A 12,396-nucleotide genomic window follows, 5' to 3' on the forward strand; every position below is an offset into this window, starting at 1 on the left:
TGGCTCAGTCCCCACTCTTGGACTCATGCCCCCCTGCCTTGATTCAGCACATACCCTCCATGCTGCAACACTGAACCTTCGAGACTTCAGTTCTCACAGCAACAGTGCCAGATCGTACAGGCAGTTCAAAAGCTCAACCCCGAAAGGAAAGTTGCAGCCTATTGCTTGCAGTGATCGTATCCAAGAATAAGTGTGATTAATTCAACAGTTTACAGTTTAGTTTGCTACCAGCAAGTCATCGCTGTGCTTCACTGGCACCATCTTAAATGGGAAGTGCAGACTCCGAATAGAACATAACTCTCTAATTTGATCAGATGTCAGGAAGGGCAGGTGTGCTCAATTGTCATAACAGACAATGATTGCCATTAAGGCAGTGCTGTTCATTCCAAACCCAACAAGATATTTTCACTAGGCTTTCACTTAAATCTCACGTCTGGGCAGCTGTGACGTAGCTAAGCACAGGATTAGCACTCCGATTTCGAATTAATCCAGTTTCTAAGTATTAGATCCACAGCCTAAGTGGCATGAATATGAGGGAATTGCAAAGTAGCGGTAGAAAAAATTCCCCTTGAGGAAATTTTTATCAAAAACAGCAGGTGGATTTCAACCCTTTTAAAAAAATTGCATAGACACAACAAAGATAGTCAAAAATGTAGCCAGATTTTAATTGGGAACAAATTGAAATCTAGCTTTATCTCCCCTTTATGTTTAATAACTAGACATGGGTGTATATGTACAGAGCTGGAAAATGCATATTCATCCCTGGATTCCTTCACTGACTATCTGATTGAAGAAGCAATCCTGCATCAAGGTGCCGCAGACCGATGAAGACTGTCGATTCCCAGCCAGAGTTCCTATTTCAGTTCCCCATTGTGGAAATTTATCTTGGTTGCTTATACTAAAAGCTTGGTATTTTAAAGATGTGTATTGATCTCAGTTGTTAAAATTTCATATAATTCAGCCTGAATTCTGAAACACAAAATTAGTGCTAGATTCTGAGGATGAACCGCTAAGAATTCCTAACAGTAATGTGAATAAGATTGAGTTCCCTTGTCGTGGACTCCACTGACAAGAGACATCCATCTTTCACTGTCCATTCGCCTTTTTGAAGGACATTTGGTTTGTCTGCCATTCTGGAGGGTGGTAGTCACTTGTGAAATCATGAAAATGAATTTGCACATGGGATATAAAGTGACATTTGGTGGAGATGCATAGAAAGAATCTGAAAAATAATCGGGCTCCTTTTCCTGTGATGTGAAGAGGGATGTAACATCAAATGAGTAAACAATGACTCCGAAGGGATACTCTCATCATCGAGGGCTTGCAGCAAAGGTACATCAGATTGATTCCTACAATTCTTCAACAACTATAACGAAGGCTGACCAGGGCTGCGATCACTTGAGATTAGAAAATCAAGAGAGGATTTCTTTGAAATGTACAAAATCCTGATAAGACTTGACACAGTGGATGTGGAGAAGTTTCCCTGGCTTAGACATTTAGAAATAGAAGTCACTTCACTTCAAGTCACTTTTATTTTTATTGTCATTTCGACCAGAACTGCTGGTACAGTACATAGTAAAAATGAGACAACGTTTTTCAGGACCATGGTGTTACATGACACAGTACAAAAACTAGACTGAACTACTTAAAAAAAACAACACAGAGAAAGCTACACTAGACTACAGACCTACACAGGACTGCGTAAAGTGCACAGAAACAGTGCAGGCATTACAATAAATAATAAACAGGACAATAGGGCAAGGTGTCAGTCCAGTATCTGGGTATTGAGGAGTCTGATAGCTTGGGGGAAGAAACAGTTACATAGTCTGGTCGTGAGAGCCTGAATGCTTCGGAGCCTTTTCCCAGACGTCAGGAGGGAGAAGAGATTGTATGACGGGTGCATGGGATGGTCAGGATAGGAAGTGAAAAAACATAAAAATGCGATGACAGAAATTCACCGCTCAGAAGGAGATGAATTTTCTACCATAGATGACAGTGAAGTCACCAAATATTTGGAGTGGATAGATTTCTTGAAGCAAAAGACATCAAAGAGGAAGAGGGTATAGATTGTAATGAGGCAGAGGATGAACCGTGAAAGTAATGAATGGTGGCGCTGGACTAAATGGCATTCTGCCCTGTTCTCTAGAATTTCGTAAGTAAGAGTAGTACGTAGACATTGATAAATAACTGCAAATATTTTATTCTTCTCCAGTGAAAACAAACCATCCCAAAATCTCACACACACACACACACACCCACCCTCTCTCTCTCTCTCTCTCTCTCTCTCTCTCTCACACACACACACACACACACACACACACACACACTCACACACACACACACACACACACACACACACACACACACACACACACACACACACACACACACACACACACACACACACACACATCCCAGCAGTTAATTAGAGTTATAGACTCATAGAAAAGTACAGTACAGAAACAGGCCATTTGGCCTGTCTAGTCCATGCTGAACCATTTAAACTGCCTACTCCCATCGAACTGCACCGGGATCATAGCCCTCCATATCCCTACCATTCATGTACCAATCCAAACTTCTCTTAAATGTTGTCCAAAATAAAAAAAAACTTTGAACTACTATAACTTGTAGGCTTTTAAATAGCAATGAAGAAGGCTCCTCTCCACTGGTTAAGATTCTGAGCTTTGCACTTAATGAGTTCAGATTCTGGAAAAGCCAAAATCAGATTCCTGCCAAATGCATAACACAAGGCATTCACTATTTTCTCATGACGCGTAAACTCAAACAATTTGATGTGAATGAGTTCTGACATTTCTTGCTATCAGGCTGAATCTTAGGAAGGATGTTTAGAGGCTTGCAAACAATTTCCAGGGTAGAACAGACGGGCAGTCACAAGGGGAGCAACTATTTGAGAAGTGTTAGGGAAACATTATAGCACCTGCTCTATGATCAGCACTGATTATGGTTAGCACTGCTTTGTGCTATCCTAGGTTCTGAATTAATGTTAGCGGAAAACACCGAGATGGCCTGTTTCCATGCTGTAATTGTTACATGGTTATGAAGTTAAGAATACTCATCATTCTAATGGGTGAGCATGACTACACAGAGTATTTAACTTTTTGAACAAGAGAGATATTATATTAGAGGCACAAGAGACTTCAGATGCTGGAATTTGGAGCAACACAATACCTGCTGGAAGAACTCAGTGAGTCAAGCTATATCAGTGGGAAGAAAGAAATTCTTAATGCTTCAGGCAGAACTCTGCCATCAGAAAAAATGTCTGCGTTTTAAATCCATCTTGCTTATTCACTTATCTCAACATTTGAGACAGCTTTACTATCCTTCCGAGTTATTTTCAGCCAGCTTGGTCAGACTGCCTCTACTCGTGGGGAGACAAAGAGCAAAACCAGGATATCCACAGTTGAGGAGCACACACTCACAGTCAGTATTCTTCTGAAAATCTCTTCTGTTGCAAGGGAGCACCCATCCTCCTGTTTGACTGCAACCAAAGTGGAGAAACTGCCTAGACTGTGCGTTGGACAACCCCACAAAGAAGACAGAGACAAGGTTGATTCATGAATGATTGAATAGGTTTAGTGTCGATTGAAATGTGTGGAAAGATTTGTTGATTTGCCTGCTTCTGCTTTCACAGTTATGCATGAGGCGATACTAAAGTGATCAGTAATTGAGGTATGGAATGCTTGGAGACAGGGACCAAGCCCATGATCAACTCCATTTTTCACTGATTTCACCAATTAAAGCATCGAAGAAGATTGAACTCATAAAGGTGAGCCCAGAAGGTGATTGAGTGTTCAGCGCCGTCTACCAGCTTCTTGCTATCTGAGCCAGAGGAGGTGTCTGTGTGTGACAGTTTCTCCCTTCCTCTCGCTCGCTGCTCCCAAAAGAAGGTCCCTGTGTTTGAATGATCTCCCTTTCCCTCGATGCTGTTTGTGCTGGAGCAAGGTTTAATCAACGTGCTTTGTGGATTGGACTGTAGTTCATGTTACAATGTCTTTTCTGATTCTCATCGTTCCTTTTTCTGTTGCTATTTTTGGGCGATTTTGAACCAGGGTGGCACTGAGCTGAACTGAGTATGGATTCTTTTGTTTTTGTGTTTTATATTCTGTATTTTTCCTCATTCTTTTTTTGTTGCTGTTCACGCAACTTGTTTTTTTTTGCATGTGGGAGGGGGGAGTTGATATTTTTCTTTGTTCAGGTTCCTCGGTTTTCTTTGTTTGGTGGCTGTCTGTGAGGAAGATGAATCTCAGGGTTGTGTACTGCATACCTGCTTTGATAATAAATGTACTTTGAATCATTTGAACATTGTTGTTCATCTCTACTTGCCTCTGGTGAGAACAGGGCTTTGTAATCTACCTCAGAGCATGCAGCGAGGAAACTATGGCACTTCTGTTTCTGTGGAGCTACAGCATAACGAGGGAACAAAAATAACGAAACAAAGAAATAGTTCCAAGAACCCATTTTTTGTCACATGAGTTCCATCTTGCAGGTGTTACAAGTGCCCAAGTTGGAGCTCACTTCTCACAAACAGGAGAAAGTCTGCAGATGCTGGAAATCCAAGCGACACACACAGAATGCTGGAGGAACTCAGCAGGCCAGGCGGCAGCTATGAAAACGAGTACAGTCAACGTTTCCATCGACTGTACTCTTTCCCTAGATGCTGCCTGGTCTGCTGAGCTCCTCCAGCATTTTGTGTGACTGTTGACCTTTCCTTTCTTGGTCAAGCTTCCTTTCGTGACTGACAGCAAGCTTTTATCAGTTATTGCTATCAATGTAGAAAATAATGACGCACACAGCAGACATTTAATAAAGTTCGAGTGAGCGAGAAACTATGGTGGGTAGCAGTGCAGTGGGTAACCTTGTACTTAATGAGATGATTCATTCTTTATTGTCTTTGGAGCGGTATAGAGCTTCTCCTCCACCACCCCCCAAAGCTGAGCATGAGTCAGGCACTTCGCACACCATCATTGTGAAATGACTTCTTTACTGCTGTATACAAACCCTCCGGCAAACAATTGGAGCCACGTAACTGAGGACATAATTCAAATTATGGCTGATCACCAGTACTCACCTGGTTGTTGCCAATAGAGTGATTTTTGGGTTTAAGGCATATACATTTAACAATTGACTTTGGCTACCAGTCTTCACTTCTGAAAATGTATTGTGCATATTATTTGGAGTCCAGCTCCGAACAATGGGTTCCTAAAGGCTCTGAATCCCAGTCCAGGCAATGCTGATGTCTATGGTGTGGATGTGAATCAGGAGGTGTGAAGGTTGTATGTAGCTTCAAAGAAAGCATTGTCCATACATTGTAAATATGGAGTTGTCCTTTGATGTTTGGCACATCAAATACTGAGTCTCGTGTTAGGCCAGCAGACCTTTCCACCGAAAGCGTCTCCATATGAGGCCTGCTGTACCTTGTTTTGTCAAATAAAGCAGCTGCTTTGCATCTACCAGTAATTTTCTCCAGTGACTTTGGTCAACAGTTGCCATTAAGGAAGTGGGCATTGATAATGTTGTTGAATGACATGGAGGGAAAGATAGGAACTAGATGGACAGAAGGGCTTGTTTCTGTGCCATAGTGCTCCATAAGTCTTTCAGTTGCTGTGGACAATTATTGTCAGTCTAGTACAATAACAACTTGCTATTTTAATTTATTTCCAAATGACAGAATGTGTGGTCTATTTCTGTGGCTTGAGCTGAAAGTCTGGATCCTCAGATGAACTGACCGAGTGGATTACGTGGTAAGAAAGGTGCATGGTACACTGCCCATTGGTAAGGGTGTTGAGTAAGGAAGTCATGCTGCAGCTATACAAAGTTTAGTCAGACCGCACGCACATAGAGTATTGCATGCAGTTCTGATCACCCAAAGAGAGGGAGGATGTGAGGACTGTGGAAAAGTGCATAAGAGGTTTACCTGAGCACTGCTGGCATTGTATGGTACGAGCTTTAAGGACAGATTGGACAAAGTTGGGTTGTTCTCCTTGCGTACCAATGGCTGAGGCGAGACCTAATAGAGCCATAGGTGGGGTAGGCAGTTCCCCAGGGTGGAAACGCCAAACACCAGAGGACATATTTTTAAGGTTGTGGGGGGTGGGGTTTAAAAGTGATGTGAGGGCAGGTTTTATATGCAGTGTGGTAGGTGCCTGAACTAGGTACCAAAGTAGTAACAGAAGTAGATAGTTTGGTGGAGTTTGAGAGGGTTTTCAATAGACACCTAAATATGAAGGGAATGGAGGGATATGGATGATAAATATGAGGGGGACATTTAGTATAAATTGGCATCAAGATCAGCACAACAATGTGGGCCGAATGGCCTGTCCCGTGATGTACTGTTCTTGGTTCCACATTCTTAACCTCTACAAGGCAAGAGTTGTCAGCGCGTCCAAGCGGTCTGTCTTCATCACTGAGTGCAGCCTTCCTGCTACTGCAAAGGTTTGTACATCCACAACAATGATGAAGCCACAGGAGATTCCTTTCAGCAGTACAGACAGCGGCATCACATTGTGAGGATCCAATCACTACTCTTTCCTAAGGTATTCATGATCATGTGGCTGTGAATATGATGAACTTCCTGATTGAGGAGCTACCTAGGGATAATCCCAATCCTTTTAAGAGCCACTCACTTATCTGGCATGGTGGATGAAATATCACAGAGACAGAAGAGTTTAGGATGAAAGTTGCGTGCAGATTTCCTGACCATGGTGTTGATAAAATGTCTCAACATTCAGTGACAGATAGCTTTGAATTCCATTCTTCAGCTCCATTCAAAGCAAAGAACTTCTCTTCACAAACTAGAGAAGATCTGCAGATTCTGGAAATCCGAGTAACACACACAAAATGCTGGATGAACTCAGCAGGCCAGGCAGCATCTATAGAAAAAAGTACAGTCGACGTTTCGAGCTGAAACCCTTTAGCAGGACACCATCAATTTATTCCTCCTGAAACCTGGACAACATATTTTTTGTGTCAAAAGTGTTGCTTCCTCAGAATTTTTATTGTTTATGACAGACCACTTGAAGCTGAACACAAATATAATTTCAGACTACTTGTATTACATAGGAATTTGGAGGAACAAGAAATTAACTTTTATTCAATATAATGTGTTTAATAGCATAATGGTGCTGATGCTTTGCAATAGTTCAATTGCTAAAAATGTTTTGTTGATAATTTTCATTTGTATTCAGTATATGAGTCTTCTCACTTCAGTGTCCAATAATAATCAGTCAACATTGATTGATTCCAGCTGCCCTGATACCATTTCTCCCTGACCGCAATGTCCTGTGAAACCTTTCACCATGCTTGTCAGTGCCAACATTTGCAGGGAAGAAGTCTAAATGGGAATGCAGAAAATAATTCTTAATGACATTTTGCACTTCATGGTTTTGTATGCTTAAAGCACGATGTCAACCAGCTGCATGTAATTTAAGTGTTCTGTAGTTGCCAAGAAAATTTTCAACCACCTCGCTTTCCATGTGATTTTCTCCAGTCCCACAAGAAGTTCTCTGAATTGATGACCTGTTTGAATTGTGGACCAGCAGAAAAGCCTTCCTTAATCTTGACATCAGTTATCCTGACTTGAATTATAAATTGAAATAACAAATATAGACAACTTCAAAAAAAAAAATGATGCACGATCGGGAAATTTCCAGTGATTTTCATGATTAGCATTGCAAAATCCAGAATGCAAAATCCTTGTATTCAGGAAGCAAAATCTTTGTTGTCCAGTGTAATTGATGATCTCTCCAAATATTGCAAGTGGAGGGCTATTTTCTTAGGGGTGGCAGTTATATATAATTTCACAGGGAAGGATTTAATTGTGTGTTGTACATTTGCACTGCGGAATTTCTATATTTAGTGTTTATGCTAAAAAGTGCTATTGAACTGTGGTTTTGACTAAATATAGTGATTAATTTTAAATTTACAGAAGAAGACAATCCTGCTTGTAATAAGACTAAACTATCTGTGGTGAATTCAAAATGTTTTGTCAACTATTCTAATTAAAAAGAATAGGAAGGTAAGGAAAAACGTTTGTGTTCCTGATGCATTTGTGGACTAATGCAGCAATTTGGACAGAAGTGTTCAGATATCCCCATATATTCAAGTAGCTTTAACTTGCTGTTTTACTTTACCATGAATAATGGTGACCACTATTCTTGTTGTTCTTTTGGCGAAATATCTGGACGTGCAATGATGATGAATGGACACCTTCATTCACCACCACCAGGTACTGATTCTATGACCTATGGGTGCACTTCCAAGGACTCTTCACAACTCATGTTCTGAGTATTATGTTTGTTTTCACAGTTGGTCTCCTTTTGCACAGTGGTTGTTTGTTAGTCTTTATTTATGTATAGTTTTTTTGTAAAATTCTATTGGCTTCCTTTTTTCCTGTCATTGCATGCAAAATATGAATCTCACAGCTACCGTAGGGCAGGAGGTGCAGAAGCCTGAGGTCCCACACCTCCAGGTGTTGACACATTTGAAATTTAAATTATTAATAATGGCAATCAAGACTTCTGATAAATTTACCATGACAAATAATTCTTATTTTTCATGATGATACAATCATTAAAATGTACAGTTAATATGCCATATTCCATAAACATCTGATGTAGACACATAATTTTATATTTCTTTCATCAACGCAAGAAATTCTGCAGATTCTGGAAATCTTTTGCAATACACACAAAATGCTAGGGGAACTCTGCAAGTCAGGCAACATCTATGGTGGGGAATTAACAGTTGATATTTTGGACTGAGACCCTTCATCAGGACATTTGCCTATATTATTTTATATTTCTGTTATTAAGTTTTCAAACAATACTTTGCAAAGTTCACAATTATTGAAAATATTAAGTGGTTTCTTCTTAAAAAGAACATACCTTTCTACAATATTGTTTATGTAACCCCTAAGCATATATTTTATTACTCTGGATAGAAAGAAAGCCACTATAGCACTAATAAATATTCTCCTCAAGTGTTAATTCCCCAAGATTTCCTTTGTTATTATTACAACCTCTTATAAAAGTAGATTTTTATTTAAATGGTTTATGTGGTATTCAAATGCACAGGGATTTAAGAAACTTTACAGAGTAGTGGGCTCAGCCCGATGTGTTGCAGACACAACCCTCCCCACCATTGGTCATATCTGCATGAGCTGCTGCCTCAGAATACAATATTTATCATCAAAGGCCATACCATCTTCTTGCAGCTACCATAGGACAGAAGCTTGAGGTCCCACACCACCAGGTATAGACACATACTTCCCTTCATCCATTCAGCTCTTGAACAGCCCTGCACAACCGGAATCCTGGCTGAGTCCCGATGGCCCAAAATGTCGATGTATTCAGTTCCATAGATGCTGCCTGGCCTGCCGAGTTCCTCCAGCACTTTGTGTGTGTTGCAACCCTAATCCTGGCCACTTTGCTATAGGGTAATTTTTGTTCTAATTTTGTGCTTCCTTGTATAATTTATGTTTAATTTGTGTTTTTCTTGTGAATGTTCTTTTTGATGCTGCTGTATGTTTGTCGCTGCATCAGTGGATGCAAGTATTTGTGCATATGACAATAAATTTGATTTTGCACCTCAACTTTTTACAAATAGTGAAACAATGCAAAATCTATTTATCTATCCAAAATAGATAATTTTGTCTATCCAAAACAGTACTATGATAAAGACAAAGATAGCATTCAATATATACAGTTCTACATTTTAAAATATAGACCTATAAATCTAGTATTAAGTGTATAATGTTCATTATTTATTGATACATCTGCATTTTCAGCAGCTCAATATTTAAATGAACAGTTTATGGGATGTGTACAGTGGTAGTGAGAGAATGGTTTTGCTTAATTGTAAATTATAGAGGTGTTAAGGTCCTGTATGAATTAACATAAAGGGAGTTTTTGTTTTGTTTTAGGGCTGGTGGCACAGATTTCTATCTACATAGTGTATTTACAGAGTAATGCATTTGCAAAGGAAGTAACAAGCTCAACAAGAATACATCAGCATAATAATATTATTGCTATTAAAATCAAATCTTCAAGTCCCCGATGTTTACACTCCCATAATCTACAAATGATTTGCCTGGCTGTTGTGTAGAACAGAAGTTACAGGAAGATGGATCATCTTGTCTTTCATTGACATTGATGTCTTTACCCAGCTTGGTCAAGGAACTTAATTGTCTCTGGATTAAGTTACTAGTTCTTTGAGAAAGGGGTGAATTTTGACCTTCGTTCCAAAGAGACATCAACCATAACATGGTTTTCACTCTTGTAGCTTTTGTTTTTCCACTTTCGTGATTGCTGGAAAATATTGACTTTGTTTGAACAGTGAACTTCAAAGAAGGTGGGTGTAGGTGGATGTCGCCCTCTCACTGATCTTTGCTGTTCATGTAATGGACCAGACATTAGTGAAAGCAAATAAAGCTGTAGTGGTTCAATTGTTTTCTCGGGTTTTTTGATTGATTTAAGAAGTGGTTACACTCATGACACTAAAGGCAAAACCATAGTGTCATTTGATGTTTTAATCGCTTTTATCTGACATATCGTTCTATTCATGCAATTCCGTGCAAACAGGTTCTTCGATTTTTTTTTCCCTTACCATTTTATCCCATTTCAACTGTGAAAAGTCTCAACTTATTTTATCAGAATTGCTGCCGTAAAAATCACAGACTCCGTTTTTCCCCATGTGACAGAGCTTTGGTTACTCCTGACGCGCTTAACTTGATTTTAAATTAAGGCTCTACCTTAAAATAAAACACACCAACCAAACAAACATTATTGAACTGATGGCGCAATACAATTTGGAATCACCGTTGTCATGCCCGCTGCCAGTGGAGACCGTAGCTTTCTGGGATTGTCATTTCGATAGACTAGCCCTGCAGGTTTAGTCGTTTTGACCTGCTTCGCCATATATGGCTTGGTGACAATCCCAGCGTTCCTCGGCTGCACACAAGCAAAACAAAATCTTAGGTGTGTGCAACTTGAAGCAGCTTTGGCAAAACATTCTTCTATTCTGGGATTTCTAGTGTGTTTACTCAACGAGCGCAAAGAGGCGGGTGTCACATTGAAAGGCACCTAACAGGAACTGGGTCTTGTGTGACAATATTTCCGCGTCAGGTCTCTTAGCGCTATTGGGTTTTGTAAAAGGTAAGAAGTGGGAGAATGACAGATTGCGAAGTGATTTCCTGTTCATTTGCTTTTTTTTTAGCTACTTTCTAACAACTGAAGTTACTTTTGTTTCTAAATGTGTTTTGCATAATATGCATAGAAAGTCCGACGTTAAGTTTCAAAGTTATTAGTAACATCTTTTTTCAGACCATTCAGAGAGCTCCGGTGTCAATGTTGTGACGGTGGCACGTACTGCATTTGCCACTCTGCAATCCCACCTATGCAAGTTTACTTAGAAAAACAAAGAATTTCCTCTCGTAGCCCGCACATGGGAATGCACTGGCATTGAATTGGAAGATGGAGATAAACAGAAGTATTTTACAGAATTCAAAAATTCCAATGATCGTCCAAAACAGCTTTCCAATATATGAACTAAAGCGTGAGGACTGGAATACTTTAGGGATAAAAATTATGGTTTTAAAATTTCCTATACCACGAAATTCTCAACGTACTTGGTTTAATAAAATGTATATGTTTAAATTTTCGTAATTTATGTCACTGTCTTTAAGTACCTAGAAGACTGCGTTTTTAAAACTTAGATATAATTTTGGTTTCATTTCTTTATAGTGCATTTCATTTTTTTCGCTTTAAAGGAAAATATAACATATTGTACCGTAATGTTTATTTCATTTCCGTAAAATAATAATTTGGTTAACGGCAAAAAGTGAACTATTATTAATTATTACAGCAACAACGTTTAAGTGGAATTTTAAATTGGTCGCGTTTATTTCTCAATGGAGGACGGAAGATATTCGGGCACTTAGGCAAACGACCGCCGAAGTCTGAGTTACCGAAACATCGGCCCTAAATAGAGCACACGTGGAACTAAAATCCGTTGTCAAATATAATTCAGCTCTCTTTTAGTGCACATGGTTTAGTGTAATTTAACATAAACTTATTTGCATGCTGATCCGTAAGGAGGTCAGATTTTTTCCCCCCATATTTCTGCTCTGGTAAAGTCTAGGTGTGTGAAACTGCCGGTAGCTTTTAGACAACAGTTGCCGGAGAAACATATGCCTGCTGATGGAGTACTTGAATTAGGTCAGACACACAGATGTTTGTTCAGAAACTGCGGACTTGCTCATTTACATAATGAATTTATTTAAACTACTTGGGGGGGGGGTACTAGGATAACACGGGGCTGATTCCCATTGTTGCGTTTTAGCCGGTGGGGGCTGGATGGAGGAGAAAAACTGTGGTTTGC

General features: G+C 39.7%; 1 protein-coding gene across 3 annotated transcripts in view; it reads left to right on the forward strand.

The window, feature by feature from the left end:
- The first annotated feature begins 10,971 nt into the window (after window positions 1–10,971).
- The window catches only part of eya1 (EYA transcriptional coactivator and phosphatase 1), a 191,619-nt gene continuing 190,194 nt past the window's right edge, over window positions 10,972–12,396 (forward strand). For all 3 annotated transcript variants that reach the window (XM_073040646.1, XM_073040663.1, XM_073040654.1), the window contains exon 1: window positions 10,972–11,171. The gene's annotated coding sequence lies outside the window, so the exon portion shown is untranslated. The remainder of the gene's footprint in view (window positions 11,172–12,396) is intronic.

This window comes from Hemitrygon akajei, chromosome 1 (genome assembly GCF_048418815.1).
Source record: "Hemitrygon akajei chromosome 1, sHemAka1.3, whole genome shotgun sequence".
Lineage (NCBI taxonomy): Eukaryota > Metazoa > Chordata > Chondrichthyes > Myliobatiformes > Dasyatidae > Hemitrygon > Hemitrygon akajei.